Source organism: Centrocercus urophasianus, unplaced genomic scaffold, assembly GCF_019232065.1.
Source record: "Centrocercus urophasianus isolate 14NV4802_14NV808 unplaced genomic scaffold, USGS_Curo_1.0 seq_10, whole genome shotgun sequence".
Classification (NCBI taxonomy): Eukaryota; Metazoa; Chordata; class Aves; order Galliformes; family Phasianidae; genus Centrocercus; species Centrocercus urophasianus.
In genome coordinates, this window is record NW_024884142.1 from 58,395,868 (window position 1) to 58,422,185 (window position 26,318).

At 42.1% G+C, this 26,318-nt stretch overlaps 1 protein-coding gene across 1 annotated transcript in view; it reads right to left on the reverse strand.

Annotated features, from left to right (window-relative positions):
- The window catches only part of UTRN (utrophin), a 347,751-nt gene extending 321,708 nt beyond the window's left edge, over window positions 1–26,043 (reverse strand). Inside the window, exon 1 of the mRNA XM_042814678.1 lies at window positions 26,015–26,043. The gene's annotated coding sequence lies outside the window, so the exon portion shown is untranslated. The remainder of the gene's footprint in view (window positions 1–26,014) is intronic.
- Window positions 26,044–26,318: the final 275 nt, after the last annotated feature.

Consider the following 26,318-nt stretch of genomic DNA (forward strand, 5'->3'; position numbering starts at 1 on the left):
ATCTACATAGAAAACATTGGCTGGAAGAACAGCAAGTCTGTAAAATTTTATTCTTAATTGCAGTTAATGCAAGTTGATTTTATTTTGAGTAGACTTCCACAGGTATCCCATTCTAGTCCACTTCAACTAATTGGTTTTATGACAACAAATGCTGGCCAAGGTGTGCATACCTGCAGAACAGTTCCAGCAACAGTGTGAGAGCAAACAAGTACTCTGAAGTCTATAGGCTGATGGAAGGAGCCTACTCCTTTCCTCTCTATCAGTTACAGCAGCAGTACCAACCAGCTTCTACCTTTTGGTTCCACATGCTGGGATGGACGAGTGGCTGAAAGCCATAGGTACAGCATACGTACACATGCACACCATATACATATATGCACTCCAAACAGCATTAGACCTTACTAAGCCAAGAGCTGTTCCATGCCTGTCAGTGTTCAAGAGGCATTTGCATAATGCACTCAATACCATGCTTTACCTTTTGCTTAGCTCTGAGGCTGTCAGGCAGTTGGACTACATGACTACTGAAGGTCCCTTCCAACTGCATTCTATAAACACGAACAAGCTCTCCCCAGGAAGGCAGGCAAGGCTGTGCTGAGATGATGGGTTCAGCCTCGAGGCAGCAGAGAATGGCAGAGAAAGAAGCCCTTCTGGAACAGCACATGGCCCTCAGCTTGCCAAGGCCTTCGGGCCTCAACTAAGGAAGCTTCCATCAGCCAACTCTGCTTTCATCCTGAAAGCACAACCACACTCCTTGATCTCCTACTGTTGGGAAAAAGGGAAGGAGATGACTGGGTTTAAATTTATCCCAGGCACATTTCCACAGCAGTATTGGTCACAGAGATGATTGAGGGGATAGCAGTTAGTAAAGTGCCAGGACTAACTGCACCATCAAACATCCCGAAGGTTGTTGGTTTTATTTTTATGCCCTTCGAGGACACTTGAGTGATCAGATAGTGCCCTGCAGGACGTTAACTTTTCAATCATACCATTTAGAGCACATAATATTTATTTTTCCATTGCCACTGAGCAAGCGTAAGTACACATTTTATTACCAGTCTTTGTAAAATTAGCATTAAATTCCTTGCACCCAGACAGTCTACTTCCCTATCCATTTGTAACAACGTATTTCATTCATTCTCTTCCAAAAAGCAAAGCCATGCAGAAAGGACAGCATTTTGCAGAGTCGATCCGTCCGCTGCAGCACCTTTACCAAAGTGCTTAAGACTTCTACAATAGCGACACAGTGGACAAATGGTTTAATTAACCTGGAAAAAAGGGAATTGCAGAAAGCCACTAGGACTTCCTGGCCACTCCAAACCTTCCCTGAGCAGCAGAAATATTGTAAAGAGCTCCTCTCCCCAGAAGATAAACCTGTCTCCTGACAAGGACTCAGCAAAAGCATCTCTTTCCAAAATAGCACTGACTTTATCAGAGTCAAAAGAAAGACAAAAAAAAATAGCATGCCAACTCAGCTCAGAGCAGAAAGGCAGTGCTGGATGCACAGGAGCTAGCACAACTACACAGCACAAAATAGAAGGCTTTCCTTTCATGAAAGACTCCTTTACCACAAAAGCACATCACCAATGTATGTTCCAGCTCAAACCTGACTAAAGCCTTCAGCTCAACTACAGGCTTACTGTACCTCTTGCTAATTTGCCCTCACAAAGGCCACTCACTGCTCAAAGCTTACACACCATCTCAGAGCCTTAGCCTCTGATCTCCTTTTAACAACTACTAACCACAAATCACTGTGTTTAAGGTTGCCAAGACTGCAACAAGGCCAGAGAGTACACTTCAATAGATAACTCAGCATCAGACGTTTTGCTTGGTATAGCACAGTACAGAGATTTGTGATAAAATATTGTTGCAGTGAAGTTGTCAGATACTAGAAGTGTGTCATTAAAAGGACCATTAAAACGCATGGCCTTTGTTTTCCTCTCCTTCATACAACTACAGCTGCAAAAAAAAAAAAAAAAAAGTGAGGTGAAACCACGTTCTTCATTAAACAGTGGACCTATTGGAACCTACAAAGTAGCAGCTTGTTAGGTTAGCCCATGATCAAGGTCACTTTATGGAGGGCCATCACACAGCCACTGTGCCATGCCACTACTTGGCCACGAGGTCAGATGGGAGCAAAAAGCAAAACAACAAAAGCCGTTAGTCTGCCTCATAGCCAAAGAGCAGAGAACTGAAGCTTCTGTAGGGCGCCCTAAGTATATTGTTTCTGCATGCACTAGGAAAAGAGACGAGGGTGGAAACAAGTACATGAAGTAGTTACCTAGAGGGGAAACAAAACAAAACAATCCTCTCTAAAAGTTACTGCGCACACAAAGCCGTGGGCAGAGATCCAGCAGCAGTGAGGACAGCCACACATCCTTTCCAAGCATAGTGCATCATCTCAAGCCACTCACCCCAGCTCCCAGCCAGCTCAGAGATCAGCCCATCCCACAGTGCATGACAACCAGGCCAGCTGACACCTCACCAAATAGAAAAGCTCAGGCACACTGCACCAACTGCAGAAACGTGGTGGGAAGCAGCCACAGGACAATGAGGGATTCAATTCCGCAAGCCAGCGAAAGGCTGTGTGTTTACACTCTCACTTGTTTTCAAGGACTACCAGCAAGCTCTTTTGTGCATATCTTTTGCAGCCTTCTGTCAGGTCAGATGGAAAACACTGGGCTCAGTTATTCAAGCTCAAGTGTGTGGAGGAGTAATTACCAAAGCTTCACTGGACAGAAGGATTGCATTCTTTTATTCTCTGCATGCCACCACCCACTAAGAAATCATAATAAAATTCCCTAGTAACCTCCTAAGCAAAGTCAGCATAACCACGCTGGAGTTCACCTACCATCACTCAGTATCAGTCTCAAGAACTCTACTTAAAACCTCTCACAAATATAATGATGCTGGGACACACACTGCTACTGTGATACCAGTGTGGCTTGTGTCACAAGCAGAAACCAAGCATTAGTTGAATTTAAAGGTTAAATCACATGCAAAAAGTGGAATACAGCCAAAGATACCATAAATTTCACGAGTCTTCCTGGCCAAGACAGTCATGTAAATCACACACATTCCCAAACCTGAAACATGAAGCTCTGAAATTATTTCTGCTTCAAAATTACTGTGATACAACACAGAACTCTCATAAAAATGTCATGTAAAAAAATATAAGTTTACCTGGACTTAAACCACTTCAACGGTTGAAAAAGATGCATGCACTATACTGACAGTATTATCAGTCATTTTGCAAAGCACTGCACCTTAAACTCGAAGAGTAAACAGGCACAAGTTTTCAACGGTCTAAACATCACCTTTTCTGCTAATTCATTCCCTCCCTCTAGTCCATTTAGTAGCATTTATCATGAAACCACACGATATTTTCTGGAACAACCTTACAACAAGCAAAATAAAATTTTACATTAAAAAGTTTCTGTAGAAGTAAAGGAATGAAGCCATTGAATTCAGGAAAGAAAAAAAAAAAGGAAATTATACACAAAGCTTTAATGTACTTTACAGTATGTATTTACCAAGTATATTTATACTTACAATTATGAGTTCATGAGTATGCAATACATAAGTAACTGATGAAAGGTCTTACACCAAAGTGGATGCAATTACAGTTCTGAAATACCACACACGACCTCTTGTGCTGGGGATCCTCATTCCACTCAGCTGATGGGAATTCCCAGCACCACAATCTCCATAGCATGACAAAAAGCACTCTGAGTGGCACACCATGGCCAATTTATTCCTCACTTTGTCTAGTCTTTCCTTCCATCTTAATTGCTCTTGCTGCTTCAAGCAATCACTGAGTAGGTGTTTTCAGGAGGATATTTCATTACTACAACAATTTACTCTTGAGGGGCAATGGCTGCTGCCACAAAGCAGCTCTCCTTTTTCTGAAAGACTGTCAACACATGGGCAATTGCCACGTTGAACCAACAAAGCTATTAGTGAGGCAAGTTGCATTAAGGCTGTTCAAACACATACTTTCAGCAGTCTTTTCCTTTCTCTCCTCCAGTATCAGAGAAAAAGCAGAACACCAAAGCAAGCTGTATTTATGCAAGTGAGTTGCAGCTGGCATACAAGTGTGCAACCCTCCCATTTCTGTTATTCTGCCTTCAGATCACCCAACATTTGAGTACTTCTGTATCATACCTAAATTCAATCTGACATCAGTGTTCATTACATAACATAATTTGTAACTGTACTATTCCCATATACCTTCATATAAACTGTTATACTGCTTATGTATCATTTAAGACAGTTATACAAATGATGCTCTGTAAAATATCACTGCTGCTTTTTTTTGTTTTTTTTTTTCCTTTACATCACTATCACAAAACTAAACTTCTTGTTGCCTGTAGGTGCTTCTTCGGGGTTGCATTCTAAAATCACTGTTAGCTCTGACATACTCCACTCCTTGTTTTAGAAGTTTGACTCAGCGTCACTTCCTATCACAGAAGTACTTCAGATCAGCCACAGGAGGAGGCAGGAAAATAAACAAACCAATCCTTTGGCATACAGCACTCCTAAACATGGAAGGACAGACATCTCCATAATAAAAACTTTAAGAGCTTAGTTTGCAAGACAAGCACAGTAATTTAGGAGAAGTTGGGCTAAGCTTGTGGTAAATTAGAAATAGAACTCCATTAAATCGGTTTGGGTTTTTTTTGTTTTTTTTTTTTTTTTTTGTTGTTGTTGTTGTTGTTGTTGTTTTTTTAATTGAGAAGCACCTCAGTACTGACTACCATTAGTAAAACTTGTACTACTGAGTGTACACGAGGTCAAAGGTCACTGAAAAGCAGCTCTGGTGTAGATGCGGTCAAATGACCAGAGTCACACAGAGATGCACTGCTCCACAGCTTAAGAAATCTGTTTTGATTAAATCCTTTCTATACAACTAACAATCCCCATCTACCATCATCCTTCTCACCACTTTTCTTCATATACTCAGTTACTCCTGCAAAAAATAAAAAAATAAGATAAACCACCTCTCTAGTATTTAAAAAAAAAAAATCAGCTCACAAAACAAATCACAAGAGAGTTAATTGACCCTTCCCACTCCCACATGACCATCAGGACCTATTACATTAACAAGGTTGTTCCTCCCATTCCGGCATCATTAACATGGAAACGTCCAGAGCTATGTTCTATGTCCAGAGCATAGCTGCTACGATGGCCATCCAGTTTCCCACACCCTCAACAACCAGTTCCAGCCAAAACCACCCAGGGCACTACTGATGTAAGTTGGCTTGACATTTGTTCCACTGCTTTAGCAAACCAACCTCAACAGCAGCCTGCTTCCAAAAAGGCTGCACAAGATAAAAACCACTGCTCCAACAAGGAAGCATGCTTGGAAGTCCTGCCAGAGCAGCAGTGACATCAGAACGGGAGTCCCAAAATGCCAATTTGAGTCATAGCCAATCCTATGGCCCACACACCCCAAGGAGCCCAAGGAAGGGACACAGAACAGAGCCTGCGAGCAGAAAACAAGGTTTATTCAGACATTTTTCCTTCATCTGAATCCCACTTTCTGTCACAGAATAGCCAAGATTTGGGAGGTACAAGTCATGGTCACATTTAGGCTGTTTCTGATAGGGAGCAAAAAGGCTTAAGCTGCAGCAATCTCAAAGCTTGCAGGGCTTGGGAGGTAGAAACCAAGCAGACAGCGAGCACTTTCAACACAGTCCACTACTAATAAAAATTACATGGGGAAAATAGGGAGCTTCACAGCTCCAGTCAAGCTTTTTTTCTGAAGATAAAAAAAAAAAAAAAAGACTGTAATAAAACTGCACAACTAAAACTGCTATAAGAATAAGGAGGTATCCATTTCATTTGCTTCAACTTGCACTTCCCTGGGAGCACCCATTGCATCACACTGGCAGTAGCATATAGTCACAGTAAGTCCAACGCTGCTCCTGTGCATCTCAGCTGCAACAGGGATTAATTGCTATCTATAAAAAAACTGACACATTTTAAGTCCATGCCAAAGAGTGCTTTATTAGCCAAAAAAGACCTACATATTGGAAAAATGTTAGAAAAGCTTTGTGAACATCCTAAGTAGAAAGTAACGATCTCATCCAATAGAACTTCACACAAATGCAACAGAAGTATTCCAAGCAGTCAGCTTGAGATGCTCTCCAAAATGGTTTTGTCATAACCCAAAACCTTTTTACGTAGCACAGGCAACAAAGCCTGCACTGCAGAGGCCAGCTTCACCAAAAGATCTTCCAGTGCACTGTCACTAGACTCCCAGTGCCTGCCAATAAAGCACTGCTTTACTGAGCTCAGCTCTGCAGTCAGTTGTCCTTCCCTTCTGGCACTGAGCAGGCAAAAGGCAGCAAGTGATAGACAAGGGAGGAGGGGATGGGAGCATCAGCACACATATAAATCCCATGTTTTTATATATAATCTATTGCAAAAGCATAAGCCAGGCAGACTACAGCAACTGTATGCCTCTTGTTTGGATTAGCAAGTTATCGTGAGACCTTTGTTTAGGATTTATGAAAAACGCATGCAGGAAATGGAAGAAAAAAAAAAATCATAAAACAATTCCCTTGTTCAAAAAGCCGGGTGCACAAGAGAGGTGGTAACTTACAACATTGTACAAACAAGAAGCAATAGGAAGTTAAATCCATGACGCTTAAACGCTGAACCAGCTTTCAATTTCTACAAATACAACCTTAGAGGCACAAGCCTGGCACAGCCACCACAGCATGGCACATCGTCCCAGCAGCAAGAGACCTCTTGCTAAAAGTAAAGCTAGGATTTTCCAGCCACAGTCCATGAAACCACCCCTCATCCTTGCTCATTTGGTTGAGCAGTCACCATTTACACACTTGCAAGTAAGAAAGTGTGCTGAAAAGGAAGGAGACAGCAATATACAGAAACTAACACTCTAAACCAAAAGTAGGTCCAGCAAGAAAACAAAAGGACTTCAGGACTGCGTACACTACTTTTTAATTTTACATTTCAGTCACCAAGTTTATATTAACTGCTCTCGTTCACAGATTCCATCAGTCCCACTCCCTCCATCCCCACAGCCCAGAAGCCTGCTACACAGTCTGAATGAAGCAAGGAGGTAAATCCATCCCCTTGGACAGGTCACAAGAACTCATATCCAGTGAGTGACAGACAAAGCATCAACAACAGATCTGCCCAGAGAACTGGAAACACCCAGTTACAGGCTTTTGACCAAAATCTCAGGTCCATGCACTGCAGTATGATTACTCTCAACTTGAAAGGAATGCAATTTCTCAGGAATTTCACTGCTTCCAAACACAATTCTTAGAAGGGACACGTGAATGTATATGCGTATGTACATACATGTGCACACAAAGCCCATACATACAGCTCCCTCACCTTTAAACACGCTGCAGTGATGATCTAAAAATGCCACTGCTTCAGGCTCCGTTACTTGAAAACAGTATCTGACTCTGTGATTGGATTGGGTTTTTTTTAAATACATTACAAAGAAACCTCCAGACCAAAAATGTGTAAATATATTTTTTATTTTACCATTAGTTTTGGTGCAGGGGAAGAGGAGGAACAAGAGCTTTCTAAACATGTCACTCCTTTCAGGGCTAAAACCCACGCTGTTTTGTTTTGGGTTTTTTTTCAGAAACAATCTTTTCTACCCTGAAGCTCTCCCATCTCCATTCTCCTATCTCTACGACAAAGCCAATTATCTTGCCTATCCTGGACTGACACATATAATACACTGTGATTTGGGCCAGTTCTGCTAGGCAGCAGCAATCTTCTTGCCCTTCTCTCAAAATCCCTATCCCGGAAACATTTCTACATCCAATTACTGCTTATATGAAAATAAAAGTAACTATAAGATTACATTCTTACAGTCTTTAAAGCCTGTCTTCTTTCCACCATGGAAGGTCTAGTCCACGTTTGCAGTGATAAAAGAGAAAGAAGCAGGAAGTCGTGGCAAGCTTTTTTATTTGCTTTCTTTTATGATTTGTTTGTTTTCTTAACTAAAACTAGGCTGCAGTGTAAAAGGTAAAGGCTGATCTTCCTGGACGTCATTGATGTTTCCCTGGACAAAGATGCAGATCTAAGTTACAAATAACCTAAACATCATATGCATCTGTCAAGCTCTATGACTACTGAAAGCACAGAAAAGAGGCACAGAGGAGATTCATTTCATGGCTTTTCTTTTTGACTGCTAGAGGGAAGAAAACAACACCACTATTCAGCAGAATAAGCAGGCCTCGTTTGCAAGGAAACCAGTACCTTGAAAATCAGTAAGTGTTGTGATAGTGCTCCAAAACAACAATGATAACATAAAGAGGTCTTCAGCACTTCAAATTTCAGCTGCATATGCATTCTGAAGTACAGTCTTCCTTTCCAGCATAAAAAGATCATCTTGATAAGAAGGTTCTAGGTTGATAAGAAGGACACAGGTAGAAGGTTGATAAGAAGGACACTAAGAGCTGCACAGGTTGAAGAAGACAGTCAAGAAAAGTTTTATCTATAAAGTGGGATCATTCTGGTTCGTTCACTTTAAGGAACCAAAGACCTACAGTCAGATTACTAAGAAGCAAACAATTGCCAGCAGCCAACTATACTGACAGATTACATCCAACTTAAATTAAAAGGTTTTAAAAGCAATTTAGCGGTCTAAGAAGTTGCACCAATAAGGAACCAAATTCAGGAAAACTACACACAGACAGTCCCAGCTGCTTCAGTGCCATCTCCTCAGAGTCATTTCTGTTGATAAATTACAAAGGGAAAAAAGAAACAGAGTAGGATGAAAGAAGGACACACAAACCTATCCATATTAAAATTCAGTGTCTAGATCAGGTTTAACCATTTGGAAAATGAGAGGGTTCCTAAAATGAGTAAGTGGATCCAAACTCATTAATAAGAGTTTTAAACAGACAAGCACACAGTGCATATCAAGCAGCTGCATTGCCGATCCAGTACCTGCTGGACACAACTGCATGTAAACTTGACATAACAGATGTAGAAAATGCTTTTCTTTTTTCCAGTTTTCTGTTCTCTTAAGCTGGAAGAGTTTTCAGAAGCTTTTCAAGCACGTTCACTTACTCCCCATTTTTATGCATCAACACTGATCCTTCCAAACCAGAAGGCTCACAGAGAAGTCCTCACTTGGGGTTAAATTTTAAACAGACCAGGTTTCATTTGCATAGGTCTGGTTAATGAAGAAAAGACTGGCAGTGGGTACAACATCCTTCCTTCTGTCCTGAATTTTAAGTGCCAATAGTTGGCTGACCTTAGCCCAGCCTTCCCACCTGAGAAGACCTGCATGGATAACTTCTCCTTCAACTGCACGCCAAGGAGTCCATGTTCACTTTTTCTCCTGACTGTTGCATCTCCATTGCTTTTCTAGATTTGCCAAGCTTCATTCTTAGATGTGAGCTTCCCCTCACCCGTTCTGCAGGCTCCCCTCAGTCTGGGCAGGATGCCACAGGAGAACAAGGCCATTTGAAGAAGAAAGTCAGCTTGAAAAAATTAAGAAAAGGAAGCAAGCACTCCTCAAATGTCTCCACAAAATGAAGAATTTCACTTGAATTGGAAAGAGAGAATCTTTCCTTCTCCAGCACATTAATATCACAGACAACACAGAACAAACCACAGGAGATATATCACTGTTGCAACCAAGTGGCAATTTATAGAAACTTTTAATGAATGCTTTTTTATCTTAAGGAGAGTCTACAATATGACTTTGAATTCCAGTGAAACATAGATATCCACTGGAGAAGGTACGAAGCTTTTCCCCTGCGTAAACAGTTTAGAAACTGCAGATCTGACAGAATAAACGACAATCCATAACACAAGATGCATTTACAAAATCAAACATTGCCAGATTCAACTTTAGACATCCTTATTCAGCTAATTTTGTATGTGCCTTTTTTTTTTTTTTTTTTTTTTTGAATATAAGCTTTTGCAAGGAAACCGCAAACTTTGCATAGAGAACTTGCAAGATACTGCAAAAATCTCCTGCCAAAGCTCTGTGACACCATGGTGTAATCCACCATATAAATATTCAAATATATTCATGAGTAACCTCTCTAAGGCAGTACATGCGGTTATACAGCTACAGGGCCACATCCACGCTTTGCTCACTGCAGTACTGCTCCTCCCTGGGATGGAAACGCACAGTCAGGTTGTAAGAATTTTTCTGAGAATTCAGCAAAGTTCCACTGAAACGGGGTGGGGAAACAACCAATAAAAAGCACATTGGCCAGCCCAGGGTACTCTCAAGCCAAGTTATATAGCTATCTTGAGTAAAGCAGGAACATCCAATTTTCCTTGCAGATAGAGCATATATAAAAACTCCATTTGGAACAGGGCAAGCTACTGCTCCCAGACTTCTACCCAACAATGAATCAAAAGCAGACCTGAACAATTCCTGTCAGAATGAAATTCCACATATTTGCAGCGGGATAGAAGAAAAGTTGACCACTCTGTCTACCAAGCATCTCTTAAGTACTAACAAAACTACCAAAAGACTGTCGTGAGAGCTTAGAGGATCACATCACAGCTAAACGTGGAAGCTCAAAGAGGCTAAAGATAGCCATCTGCATCCTCCACAGCTGATCACCAGGTCAAGAACTACACAGGCAGCAGAGCAAATCTAAAATAAGTTTGGGAACAGACAGGCTTGTTTTATACTAACACAGAGTCTGGGACTCTGGCTTAAGCATAAAGGAAAAATGTAAGATCAGATGTCATTTTTTTTTTATTTTTTTTTTTTCCCCACATTTTTCATCCATGGTGAAGAGCCAAATGTCATTTTAGGAAGAAAAAAAAAGCAAAAGAACTCAGGGCCAAGAAGGTATTTTTTACTATTATTTCACCTAGCTGTACATTTTACATATATATCTTCCTCAAAGCTGCCATTTTAAAAATCAGTCACTCTCGCATGCATATATACATATATATATATATATATATATATGTTCTTTCTTACTCAAGAATTTAAAGTGAACTATCTTCTCCAAAATTAAATATGTGGTTATTCATATTGAATTTAGTTGTTTATTTTACAGAAGGAAATTTGAAAGAGGACTTTAAGAAGCTACTTAAAGCTGAAAGGACTTGCTTAACTAGTTCTGCTTATTATGAAAAGGAAATTACAATCACCGAATCAGCTTTTGTTTAATTTTCAGCAGAGAAAAACCACACACCTTGATTTAATGCACAACCTTTTATTATAGAGATGCAATTAAAGTTGCTTCCTCTTACTTAGAAAAAAATGACACTTTTTTTTTTTTTTTTTAAACACACACTGGGATTTCATAGCAGAAGGTTACATATTTATTTAAATAAACAGTAGATGATTATTTGTTATGAGCTGGATGACTTTCAAAGATGTGATCTGGCTGACCCACCCAGGCTTCTCAGCCCTATTCTCGTCTCTCTAAATTCTGCAAAGGAGGGTTAGAGAAAGAGTCTGAAGGTTTTTGTATGGATTTTTTATGCAGTAAAAACATTTCTTGTTCCCCTTGCTTAAGGCTGCATTATTTGAAATAGTAATTTAACCAAAAATTCTTTGTTCTTGCTTTGTGCACTAATTGAATAATTGTGTAGGAAAACAGTCAGACAAGTAGGTTTTATAACACTTTTAAGCTATATCCAACCTTACATAGCAGGAGAAAATGGTATATTTTCACTCAAATCAGATTTCACAATTGACAGACTTTGAAAAAAATCTTTCATGATACCTTGCAGATTCCAAACTGCAGCAGAGTTCAATTTATTCATCCCATGACGATGATGGACGATGACGAAAAGACGATGGAAAAGGAATTTTAAAAGAAAAAAAAGGAGGATATGTTCTCTAAGTATGCAGTAATACAGAGATATAAAGCAGAGGAGAGTCCCACACAATTCACACACATTATTTCTTCACTTGCAACATTGCATCCCAGAGAACAGATGCAGATTAAAATCCATCACAACAGCCATAGATTCTCACCAATATCAAATATAATTCATTCAATTGCTTTTTAAAGACTTTCTGTAATGTAAGTTTCGATAATCACAATTCACCTACTCTTGTCAGCTGATAACCTTTTGGCTCTGCTAAATTCTGGGCAGCCAAGACTTCGTTCTTTGCTTCTCTTCATTGTGCTGTAGATGAGAGCTGAGCCCCAGATGCCTGCAGCCTCTTCACATTTTTCTGGCAGCACAAGAGGCTCCAAATAGGATAGCAAGTTAAGATCCTTTCAGAGTGCTGGAACAACATGAAAGGAGCCTCAATGCAAGTGGGAATACCAGGCAGAAATAATATCTTGTAAAGAACAAAACTTCTTTTTCTGCCCTCTGTCTTCCAACCCCAGAAAGGCAAAAAAACAATTGTGTGCATTTTTACACAAAGGTAGAAAAAATCAGCAGTTCAGTAGACATAAGAACCCAAAACAAGAAAAAAGATAAGTTACACAAAACAACGACATAACATTGCACAATTTCCCTCCTCCTTCCCACACAAATTATGCAGAACACTTTCATCAGGAGGTTGCCCCATTCCAGGCCATGTAAGTTAATTCAGATGACTGCTACAGTATGTTAGCATCTTTCAGCCATGTATTCCATCGCAGAAATTCGTATCTTTCATACCTTTTTTTCTTTCCCCAGGGAGACTAAATAGACTTCCAATTTCAAGAATTTTTATTATGTGGGCACATAACTACAAATTAAAAACAGAGACAAGGCCAAAATAAGGTCGTGTAACAAAAGGTGGCAAGACGCAGAGTGGAAAACAAATATATCAGCAAAGCATTTCTCAGCAGTTAGTCATTCTACCTGGGTACTACATACACTTCATCACCACCGCCTGATTATGCCCCTTCCCTGACAGCAGTAGGGGCAGCGCTACAGGGAAAAGGATGCACCAGGACTTCCCAGGTAAAAGCTGGCAGTAAATTCTATTATTTCATTTTTAATTCCCAAATCACGCTAAAACCAAAACTTCTACAAAAATAGATCATGCAGTGTGAATTACTCATGCTTCTTCCTAGCCAGCTCCAGTGGTACGATTTGCAATGGCTCCTATCTCCTCCAAGGGACTGTTCAACACATTTGTATTAGCTCAGAAAAGCCTTCACAGTCAAGCACAGGCTTCATCGTGAAATTAAATTTAATCACCTAAACTTGAATCCTTTAAGGATGAATTTAAGAAGGCACAGAATTTCTTGAAGTTCATATCGGAAGGAGGTGAAGGACAATAGCAAATCTGATGTGTAAAATAGATCAAGGTTTCTAGGACCTTCCATTACTCTCATTCTAGCTTTTGCAGTTCCAAAGGCATTATATCCAGCCCATAGACAAACCAACCACCACATCCCATGTGACACTTCATCCTGGAAAAAAAAAACCCACATAAAAAAAAAAAAAAGCCCACTGAACTATATTTTTATAAAGCTAGAAACATCAGGATCCGCTAGGTATTATATGCAACTCTTCGATCACATTTTCTCCTGAAGAAAATGCATTCTGCCTTAGAAATAAGGATTATATGCTAGAGTTGGCCCCAATCTAACCCAATAACCCCTCGCTTCGGGTACAGCATCAAACGAACAAGAAAAAAACAGTTTCAAGAGAAGCACTGAAGTAGAAGCAAAAACCAGAAGCTGCTGCAATGGAAGCGTGCCCTGGAGCAGACGTTCCACTCGCACATTCCTCTGTGAGGCTGGGACCTTCTTAGCTGCACTGACATGCAACGCACCCTAACATGCGATTCCTGGGGGAATTCAGAAGCCCCAAACAGCAACCTCACCAAGCAAGTCACCAAAAATCAGACCTCAACTGCGCTAACTGTAGCATGTCATGTAGTTCAAGTGACTGACCACATCATACAGATCCAACTAGGAGCGCACCTGCCAGATCAGTGCTACAACTCCCATCCTCAACCTAACAAGCTCCGCACCATGCAGCACCAGAGCTCAACGCTCACTGGCCAGCATCATCCAAACCCCACAGTTCTCTAAAACGTATTCCCCATGTTTCTTCAGGTCAGTCATGGACTATTTTTTGTCAAACGGATCTATAGATATGTAGTGAAATAATGCCCCTCTGTGTACAAACCCAAGGTCCTCTTCTTTCTAGACTTTCCAGTTATTTGCACTGTGACACTAGTATAAGCTTCAGAATTTTTATCTCATCTGGGGCACCTACAACATCCATCATTTTTTTTTCCTCCTACATTGGGTTTCTGTTCAAAAATGTTATCAGAACTGTTCCTGTGTGTAGGCTAGTCATTCCACAATACAAGGGCTGATATCACGGTAACGCTGAGTTCTTTTGCGGCCACGAACCACTGCAGTGGCCAGATGGTTGCTAATGCCAGCAACACAAGGATTTGTTTGGGTTGTTTTATTTTTGTGGGGGGAGGGGGAGACCAACGTTCCTTTTCTCTACTTCTTGATTTATGATCTTGCAATGCCTTTCTCCTGGGAAAAAATATCATAGGTTGCTACAAGTCCATTCTTCAGGTCAGATGAGCAGCTTTCAGCATCGAATTTTAGTACAGAGGTCTCAGTGTAAGCTTCAGCACACGGGCAAGCTTCTTAAATCCTCTTTGGCTTTAAATCTTGGACACAGTCATCAAGCAGTACAGCTCTCTACTGCAAAAATATATACAAAAACCTCTCCCCAGAACATGTTTGGATTTTGTGCTTGACTTAGTAAGAAACACCCTGAATGTTCTCTAGCCTCTTCTGGCCCATTTTCACAGCGCAACACAAGAACAGACTACAGCTCACCCTACACTCCAGCCTGATGCTTGGGGCAACGGTCAGTGGTTGGAAGCCATTTGAAAATTTGGACTGGCATTTCAAGAGTGACAAGTCAACACAAGAGCTCTAATTAAGAGGCAATTACAGGAAAGATGGGCACCACCCCAAACTCCCCCCACCCACCTGTGACTACTTTGGAAAAAAAATAACACCTGCATGTTTGCTATCATCTCTGACAGCTGGGGCCTTAAGATGACAGGAACAGGGACACCACACAGGCTTCAGGCAAGACAGAACTCCCTCAGCATTCCTGTAACAATACTGTAATAAACTGGTAGCAAAGTTCAAGAGCAAACAATAGCTGTTCAATCAAAGTTATAAGGACGACACTTTAAAACAGTCAGGTTCTTCATAGATAGCTAAGGACTCTTCCCTACTCATGGCTCTTGAAGCACCAGGTCCATAATTTCTCATTAGATACCCGAAAGGTTTATTAGTCTAGGCCTACATGATAACTGTCCTCAGCTCATTCTGCACCAAGCTTTCTCTGTATGAACATTTACAGCAGCATCTCAGCAAGTAACTCAAGTCTTCATTGGAGTTATCTCCCACGAAGATAGCAGCTAAATCCTTTTTCTTCTCCCTGCAGATGCCTTCTGGATAAGGGAGGTGAAGAGAGAGAGAGAGGCAGCGGAGTGAAGCGTGAAAGCTGTATCATGACTTCCTGCATCTAATTCACTAGATTTTCAGACTGGCTCACTGAGCTGTTTTCTATCCACACTGCAGATGAGATGGTACCTAGAACACAGGAGCAAAGAAGTCCCCAGTCACAGCTCTGACATAGCTGCAGGGGCACAGTCACAAGGCCACATCCCAGAGCAGCAGAACCCAGTGCTATCATGTCCATCTTTCACTCACATAAGATTGAGGACAGTATGGAAAAATGCTTCTCCAGTTCTGTTAGTCTTCCTCACATACACCATGCACTAGTCATGGCCTCATTCACAGTAGCCCTCCTCCAGCCAAAAGGAAAAATATGAAGCTAAGGAAGGTACATACAAGGGGAGCAGAGCACACAAAAAAAAGAGCAACTGCTGGGAAGAACGGAAGTTATGATTTTCAAAAAGCAAAGTTTGGAGATACTTGGCTTGTTTTGGGTAATTATTTTTAACTGCATATCATGTTCAGAAATCATCTCTCTCATACTTGGAACTTGACAGGACATCTATTTTTAAATACTATTCATTCCATAACCAATCATCTAGAGAGACGAGACAACTGGTAATAAATCAGGGCCACAAACAACTACAAAATGCCCTTGCTGGAAATCAGCTCAGCTGGCCATTCTCTGCTGTCATCACCTTTCACATGAACCTTCCAGCTCCTGGCTCCTATGTGCCACAACACCTGTCCTGTATAAAACAGGCTGCATCACATCAGATTCAGGATAATACATCTTAACTCCAGCTACTCCAGAACACATCTACCTGTGCCAGCTCAGGTAGATCCATACAGAAAGGCAAGCTTAGATACTTAGAAAAAAAGGCGCTATTGTACTTCGCAGTTGTAACATTGAGCCTAAGATGCATCAGTGTCACAGCTTCATTACTAGTGCTCATAGGAAATGGGTGGGAAAAGTTTGCTTATGTCTAACACATATTCACAATTCAGCCCATCTATTCTGGAAGCTGTTTTACAGCATGCAACACAAAGACAGCACACACAGCCTCCAAGTCTTCCTGCTATATGACTCAGCTTGGCCAGACCAAAGAACCTCACTTTTCTCTCCATGTTTCTAGCATAGTTTAGTTTCTCTGAGAGGGAACAGAACTCCTACTTAATTTTGACTGCAGACAATCTGGAAGCTATCATCACCCAAAAACCACCCATTTCATGAGACAGCAGCAAACCATTCCATCTCCTCACTTATAGGATGCAAAACTTTTTGTTTAAAGATCAATCCTTCTTCCTTTCTTCTCAATTATGGCACCTTAAGACATGCAAAGAGCTCTGTCACACCTCAACCGCACTGTACGCATCGCTCAAAATTAAGTGATCTTTCAAAGAAAAGGATTTGGAGAGTTACAGGTTTGTTTGTTTGTTTTTCTTAAACTTCAAAAAAAGTGGGTTATGACTATTTTTCAACCCTTTGAAAGAGTGGATAATAGCAGGACAAGGGGAAATGGTTTTAAGATGAAGGAGGGAAGATTCAGGTTGGATGTCAGGGGGAAGTTCTTTACTATGAGAATAGTGAGGTGCTGGAACAGGCTGCCCAGAGATGCTGGGGATGCCCCATCCCTAGAGGTGTTCAAGGCCAAGTTGGATGGGGCCTTGGGCAACCTGGTCTAGTATTAAATGTGGGGGCTGGTGGTCCTGCCTGTGGCAGCAGGTTTGGGACTTGATGATCTTTGAGGTCTCTACCAACCCAAGCCATTCTGTGATTCTATGATTTTCTTCACGGAGATGAATACACACAGTACTGCCAGCATGTAAATGTTGTTTATAGATAGTACTATCATGCTGAAGTTTTTAATACTGTCTAGTGAGAAGAGTAGGTTATTACCACAGAGAGACAGGAAACCTCCAGCAATTCACAGGTAGAGGAAAAGGCCTCCAAGAACAGTCAGGATTTTATTTATTTATTTTTTGTTCTGAAAGAGTAGGAAAAACAAATAGCCTTCATGACCTACTACGGAAGTTATTTCCCCTCTTAAAGCAAACACAAACAAAAACACACAATTCACATGGAATTCATTAACATCAAGTTTCCTGAACTTTAGAACCACTTACTTTATTACAGACTAAATGAAAACATTTCAGAAGAGCTACAAAAAAAGATTCTGAGAAATCAGTCCAGAGGCCTTGTGGCAAGACCTCACACTCTCCCTGCCACACACACAAACATGGAACAAGATGCAGACAGTGTACTAATCCTTTTGGCATTAAATGCATTTTGTCCAGCTCTGAAAAGGTGCCACTTAGAAGCAGTGCTGTAGGACAGCAGTGACACCTCAAGTGACACTGTAGTTACTCCTCCCTGACACCTCAACAGCCCTGATGTTTCGACAGATTTGGTTTTCTCCAGATCAGAGAGTACTGAGAAAAGCATCCACGTGGAAAAATGCTGCAGATAGTTGCCATCAGTTTCCCAATATCCATAAGCAGAAGAAAAAGTGGAATGAAGTACCCTGGCACCTGAAGCAGTCTCACTAGAACTGGAGCACAGTTGCGAAAACTGCACCTCTGTTCAACACTTCATGTGGGGAAAAAGGATCAGGGAAGCAGGAGCTTATTAAGGCACAGAACACCAGGATAAGAGCCCAGCACCCATTACATGTCTGTAAAGCAGCCCAGTGAAGTCATGGAAAGTGAAAAACCTCCATTCCTTTAATACTTTTTTTTTTCCCCTTTAACTGACAATGAACTTTCAGTTAATATTCAGAGGGTAGGGCAAAAGTGAACTTCAATTAGGTTTCAATTGCGTAGAAAAACAAGAGAGGGAACTGAGGGAACAAACCCAAAGTGGCATGACGTGTGACAGAGGAGCAACCCCATCTGAGCTCTTCCTTTCTCTTTCCTATGTTCAATTTTGAAAGTGCTGGTTGTGCAGTCCAGTACAGAACTCACTTCCACATTGATAACAACATTCAACATTTGAGTTCCCTTACCAAGAGAGCAACGTGACCTTCCTGAACCTATGGTATGCTTCACAGCTTCAGTAAATCTTCAAATGGCCAATGAATCTAGAACAGCATTTGCTTAGGTTTTTTTGGGGGGGGGTTGTTACCACCTAAAGGATCCTTTTGCCTTGAATTTTCTCTGTGTTCAAACAGTAGAGCTCAAGTTGTTAAAAAAAAGAAAAAGCTACAGATGAACTCCCTGAAATGCATCCTCTTCTGAGGCATCAGTCAGAATGAAGAAGCACAGTCCCAAGGATGCGATGGTGCTGTGGACCTAAACCAAAGGGAACTTGTAGCAGTCTGGAGATTTTTCTCCTGTCCTCGGCATGCCAGGAGCAAGCTGTGTCCCTGTCTGCCTCTACCTGGGCATCACATTTATCAGATGCCACACCAGACACACTATTCTACACAGATCACAAAACATGTAAGCATTTTCTTGGGGAGAAAGGTCAAAGCAAACATTTCACATCTGCACTGTGACTTTTAACAACTCTCAGATTACATTCAATAAACACTGTTCCTACTGATCAGTGCATTAAATTACCTAAAAATACATTAAAATCGTATTTCAAAAGAGCTGAGAAAAATAAACCAGGAAGCTCTGAAGTGGGCACTACAGCCAGGTCCAACAGAAACATTCCTGAACACATAGGAGAAGCATCCAAAACAGAAGGATTACACACCCAGACGGCAAAACAATATTCAGAAAAAGTCTGCTAGACTTTGAACTTCCACAAAGTCTTTTCTCAAGAAAGAGGCACCACATCAACAAAATGCATTCCCATGAAGCTCTACAATAAATGTCACCCAAGAACAATATATATATTTGTAAACAGAAGAGAGTGAGAGCAATGAACTCTTTGAAAATTATTTATGCTGATCATAGCTGTTGTTCATTATTAAGTCATAACAGAAGTTAAAGGCTAGAAAGAGAAAGGTCTTGGTCTACTGGCATTTAAATACTACTTTACTTATTCTCTTAATGTAATCATATTTTATATTGTAACAATTAAAGTAACATAGATACCAAAAAGGCTCTGCCCTATACCAAGCCTGATCCCATAAATTTTCAAATAAATCTTCTCTGCATGTAATTAATACACAGAGAGTTCTTTGTTCATCCAGGATACTGTGGTAATTCAATAACAATTAAAAAAATCTAGCAAAGCACTTCAGAACTTACACATCACATCACTTTCTCCAATCAATAATTTGTAACATTATATGTCAGGAGCATATTCCACCTTCAATCCTCTGCTGTGATCTAAATTGGGAAGGGAGCAAAAATGATGCTAGATAACAAAAGCAGAGTACAAAAGAATTAACTGAAGTTATTTGTGAAATGAATTACACAGACCCATCAAATAATGCTGTTTTACGGCTTAAGTGCATGTTTCTCCACAGCTAAACGCATGAGCCAGAGACTGTCCATAAAGATGCTGAATTCTTCTACAGAGGATTAGGAAACAGCTTTTGGATGGTGGACACTAATTCTGTTTTCCACTAGGCAAGAGGGAAAGCTGTCAAAGTCCAGAAGGGATCTTTGCTGCCAATAATTTCTGGCTGTTGACTCCCTAAAGTTAATCACTGAAGTAACACTAAGAGAACACACCTACCTAATCTCTGACATTTAGCCACATCTTTCCCTAATAATGTGTATCCAGTATTTCTGAGACAGAAGTTACTCCTCTACCAAAACAGGGAGCCACCCTAGCTCCCACAGATGAAGACTCAGCAGTGCTTCACCACTTCTCTCCATAATCACTGGGAAACACCCACTCCTGAAAAGCAGCCAGATGACCAGAGAAAGCTTCATTTCGACAGGAGTAGTGCATTTAAATTTCAAGAGAAATCTACAGATGAGCCTAAACAGTGCTGACAAACAGGGCCCACTGCATCCCTGGGATTCCCACACAGGGCTGACGGTCAGAGGGAAGACATAGCCTGAACACACCCAGACAGCCTTACACCTGCTGTAGGCTCCCCATGAGCCAGGCAGGAGGAACCACAACTGCCTGCATGCTCCCTGCTGCAGCCAGCCCCTCCTGGCATATCACAGCACACCAGGCCTGAGCAACTGCAGAAGGCAAAGGCAAGTGTTTGTGTGCTGCTTGGGGTCCTACCTGTGCCACTGCACAACACGCTCAGCTCAGTTACCATGATCAAAATGATTTGTTCTTCTCACTTCCTCACTCCAAACAGATCATGAGATGTACTGGCAGTCTCTTAGAAGAAAAGGGCCCCAAATGTCACATTCTAATAAATAAACAGCAATTTCTGACTCTTCTTTTTTTGAAAACAGATGTTTCACCAACTTTGCAGCTGTGTCTATTTACAAGGCAGTCAACTTTTGCTTCACTTCCAAAGCTACAGCTTGCAACAAAACCATATTGTTGCCTTCTGTCAAATCTGAAGATGCTAGAGGGTTCTTCTATTTACTTAGCCTGTTATTTTTGTCACTACCTTCAAAGTCCCAGTTTTCTTCTGAACGTACACTGTCACTTTTGGAAATTATAGCTCAGCTCACTTCCTCATTTAGTTCCAGAAACATGAGAGAGGGAAGGAAGACATAAAGCAGACTTCTGCCAAACTACGGAACACTAAAACTTAATCTTTCATCAACACAATAAGAAGTCAGACAATGGAACTCCTCCCTCCCACCTCACCACGTTTAAACCCTATTATTCATTCCTCAGGCTGTTATTTAGTCATCCAAACTAGATACAGTTCTCCCCAACTTTGGGTAACAAACATCTCTGCTCCCAAGACTGGTGTGGACAGCTGTGGGCTTCTCATGGAGAATTTTCCTTCAGAGGAAAGTCACTGCATCACAAAAACAGTACGTTTTGCAGGCTCTGAGCACACTAATCCATACAGCTACCTGGCAGCAGAGCAGCTGCACTTTCCCAAAACAAAACTGGCTCACTTGGAGTATAACTTCAATGCCTTCCCCACATGCTGCCACGCATACACTGAATTACATATGCCAGTCCATCCCCCCATTTCTTCACATACTGAAGGCACGAATACAAATACTGTCTTAACTCTTTCCTGCTCACAACAGTCATCATACAGAGGTGATTCTGTCAGGAGAAACATCCAAGGAGAGGCAATAAAGTGACATGCCATTGTGGAGAGATGGCTAAATCTTTGTTAAACTGGCCAATGCTGTGAACTTGGACTGTTTCTTTACACACATGCACATTGCTTTCTTTTGGCTTCTTTATAGTCTTCCATCTTTGTCAGACTCCAGGATTGAGGGGGAGGCAGTGGAGGAATACTGCAGGTCTCCAGATCTGCTGCTTCCTGTCCACCCCTCCCCCCAGTGTCATCCTTGACACTGGGGGTCTTGCACAGCAGCAGCCACTTCTCCCCACTGCAACTTCAGACCCCTTCAGAGACATTCAGAGCGCAACAGGCAGCGAGTGCCTTGTGCATCAGCTCCTGCCCAGGGTTATTTCTTCATTTCCTGGCAGAGCTCACACAGATCAATGGGCTGCTTTTATGGTTTGGGTTTTTTTCTTTCCCTGAGGAGCCTTGCTTTCTATTCCCAGGCAAAGTCGTGCTTCAAGCACATGGTATGGCATATGTTATTTCTTTAGCTACCAATCAAGAGACAAGAGGAAACCAGTCTGGTATATATATATTTGCCATTTCATGAAAGCTATAGCATCACCCTAGAACTGTCTTCATCACAGTACCCAATCTGTCCACACAGGACAAGGCAGCAATAGCTGACAGAAAGGAGCCAGCCTAAAGCAACCTTGAGGTTTATTTTTGACAACTCCGTTTTAGCAGCTAGAAATAAGAGGCTGTGAATTTACCACTCGTCCGTGTCACCTCACCAGTACACGCTCTGTATGAACACCCCTGGAAAGATCACATGAAGCAAAAGCAGCTGTGCCCATCCTGCATGCACCAAACAAACACCTGAAGGGCATGCCTGCAGCCATTTCACACGGATGAAACCGAAGTGACAGATGAGAAACGGCCACATAGGGCTGGGCTGAACAAACTGTCTCCAGAGGCAAAGCTGTCCCGGGGCAGGGAGGTCCCAAGGCAGGGCAGCTGGAGGCATCACTTTGTGAGGACAAACAACAGTCCTTCTCAGAAGAGTTGCTCAAGAACTACAAAAATAAGTTACAGTTTTTTAAAGCAGTCTTTCACCAAAATGTATTAAATGCAATTAAAAATGTAAGTCAGATGAGAATTAAGTTCCTTTCCATTTAGACAGGAACTCCTATCTTTAAATGCACCAAAGGTATACGGTAATCTTCTAGAAATGTTTTTCCTGTCATGTCTTACTGTTTAATTACATATTGCCACTCCAAACTACCACGACAGATTTTAAGCAAGTTCTTTTTTTCCATAATTAATCATAGCAAAGATTCATCTGTTCTCCAAGCACAGTGATGACAGCACTGCTTTCACCACTGCAAGGCAATCAGCCCCCAGCACTCCTTCCCAAAAAGCAAAGAGGGAAGATCACCTATTTGTATGAGAGACTATTCGAAGATACAAACTGGCTTTGTACGTGTTACTTCATAGCACAGGGAAGCAGGACAGAAAAACTGCTTTTCCTCAGCAAGCAGCCATATAGAGGCACAGGCATAACACAGACTACACACATGCTGAATATCCAACCTACAAACTCAGCAAAGCCACCCAGGAGCAAGCACACTGCCAAGCGAGTCTCCAGCCCTGGCTCCCAGGAAGGGAGGCAAACATGAGGCAACCTCCCTTTGGATTATCACAGCAACACAGCTATTTTAGAGACAGCTTTAGTTGCTGGTGCAGTCTATTCTAAGTGCAGAAGATGTCTCATCAAAACCAGCTTGTATCTGCTGCACTGAAACTGTCTGGTCTAAGAACAGCCACATCCAGGGCAGAAAATAAAGGCTAACTATACGAGAGAAAAGTCCTACTCTCTTTCCTTAGTGTCACAAATTACAGAAGTGAGGCCACTGGATAAACCCAATGCTTTTCCTTTCCATAGTCAAGCATTTATCATTTGCAACAGCTACAGCATATAGCACTCTCTCAAGTTTCCTTCTGGAACACTGAAGGAGAAAGTATTTTCAACATAATCAATAACATACAAGGATCTCTGCTCAGAAGCACAATTTCTTCATCCTCTGTTTGGGGATGAATTAGATAACCTGCAATATTACTTCTATCTGTGAAACCTTGGGATACAGGATTGCACAAGTAATATACACAAAATCCCAACCCTCTGTTAATTTATTTTGATTGCTCTATAGAAAAATCATGATTTGCTGCAACACTCTTCTAGTCCTCTCGTGATCTGCTGGCAGCTTTCCCATGGCAAGTCGTTAAGAAAGAAGTTACGCAGCCCGTTCCTCTCGTAAGAATGGGCGCAGATGGGCACCATGCAATCCAGGGCAGCAGCAGCAGAACTCCACAAGTCTTAACTGCATTCTCACAAGAGCAGCATTAGATCCACACTCAGGTTTTCAGTCAGCCACCACTGCGTTCCTGCCATCTTTATGACTGCAGATGCTCCCCAGTTCCCCTACACAAGACAACTGAAGCACAATGACTACAAAATACAACAGTATTTTGAGTCTGATAGGTTGCCAAAGTTTAAGATTACACATATATTTAAATATAAATACATTTATAAATATTTTTACCAGTTAATGGCCTATCTTTGGAAAACACTTCAATTGCAAATGATTCTTTTTCCTCCAAATTAAAGCAAAATAATTTAAACGCATTTTTGCTTGCTTTCTTGATTCACTGCTAGATATGGTCCACATTACTGGTTATGAGCTTACAGAATTGTAGAATCATTAAGGTTGGCAAAGACCTCTAAGATCATCTAGCCCAACCACTGATGCACCACCACAATGCCTACTAACCCACCTCCCTCACTGCCACCTCTAAATGTTTCTTGAACACCTCCAAGGACGGAACACCACTCGTTTTCTGTTACAAAAGAAAGTAAAGCAGAGACAATAAACCTTAGCTGACCCTGTGCTCTGTGTCCTCAAACAGAGGCAGACTCCAGAGACCTCAAATAGCAGCAAGTTATAAGGTAACGCTCCTACTGTTCTCCTGTGACACAGTGAAGGCCATCCCACACTGGAGAAATCAGGCCAGCAATAAACAACTCTGTTTATTTTGACACTTTAAAAGGAAGAACTCCCTCCTTTCCACGTACCTAAGAAAAATGGAAGCAGATACAGCAATATTTTCCCCAGTCCTGACAACTGGCCTTTAATTTGCTGCCAAGGGTACTGCAGTGAACTTCAGCCCTTTCATTAAGGAATTCCTACCATGGGTTCACTTGATGGGAAAGGTTCAGACCCAGTCATGTTGTATAGTGATTAGCTTCACAAGCTCACACACCCAGATCCAAGTCAGAGAATCATTTTTGTAAAAAGATCAATTATTTAAGAGCAATCTCTGCTCACAATTTTTAGTCCAAGTCTAAGAATGTACATAATTTTCTCATTGAGAGAGAAAACCTACAGTGATTTTAATGGGACAGCTACAATTGGCCTCCCAAACCCAAACAACAGCAGTCAACTGCACCATCCGTGCATCCAAGGAAAACCTCAAACACAGCCACGCTTCCTTGGATGTACCATGGATAAACAGCACACGTTACACACAGGCACACAAACTGCCTGCATGCTGTTCCCAAATCCAGAGCACTGACAGGTTCTTCCTACATGCCTACAGTCAAGTAAAGTGACATCCAAAGCTTTAAAAGTAACAGAAGAGAACGTACACAAGCACTACAGCATTCAAAGCTTCAAGCCACAAGCAACTGTTTCCTAAACTGCACTTTCGGAAGCTAGGAGACAGACTCCGTCCACCACAGCTCTCATGACAGAAACGTCCGGGAACTGCCTATGCATCCAGTTTCAAATCCACCTATGTTCCATCTGACAGATCAAGTCACAGTCGGTGGAGGACTTACAGTTTTTAAATGTAAAGAACTCCATTATTTTTTTTTTAGAAAGTGTGTTTTAAAAGTTACATATATAGAATAAAACTCTTCCTCTGACGCAGGTGGCACCTAGCACTTTAGAAAGCAAAGAGCCTGTGAGGCTAAAGCTGTGGGCACCAGACCCCGGACACACACAGCTCTCCATCAACGTGTAAGCGACACATTTCTGCACCTGCTGAGTCTCCACTGCTGATAAAAGGGTGGTCCCTCAACTCTCCGGATCCCACCAGAGCCTCAGAAAGACTGACACGTACCAAAACAAACCACAGTCCTCATTAATCTTCGTATCTGCCAGAGGAAGCGCCCGAGCCGGGAGACTCAGACGGCTGCTTTACGTGGAGAGGGAAACGCACCGGTTTACTGCCCGGGCACCACCGGGGCACGCTGCACGGCATCGCTGCTTCGTGCGGGGGTAAGAGCTGCCAACGGCAGGTTGCATAAGAGCACTGTAAGCACACGGTTATTTACAAAAGCAGAGGTAATTACAACGCGGGAGGTGGATCGCAAACAGGCTTGACTAACGATTTAAAAAAAAAAAAAAAAGAGAGGGAGAAAGAGACGCACAACTCCTGCTACTCAGCGGCGAGACAGCCGCGGGACACTTAGAGCTCAGGACCCCGCCGAAAGCCGCTTACCGGAGCGGGACTTGATGATGTCTCCGAACTCTCCGTGCGTCGCGGCGGCCCCCTCCTCGGGCGGGGCGACGCGGGCCATGCCGCCGCGCTGCGGCTCCGCTGCCGGCACTGCTAAGCCCTCCGCCCGAAGGCTCCCATGGGTCCCGACTCAGCACCTGGGGGCGAGCAAAGAGGCGGCGTGACGCGGCCGCCACACCCCCGCCGTGACTCGGCCCGGAAGGGGGTGCCGGGGGCGGCCGGCTGGAGGCCCGCCCGCCCCGGCGCTTCCCGCCCCGCTTCCCCGCGGTGGGGCCCCTTCTCCGGC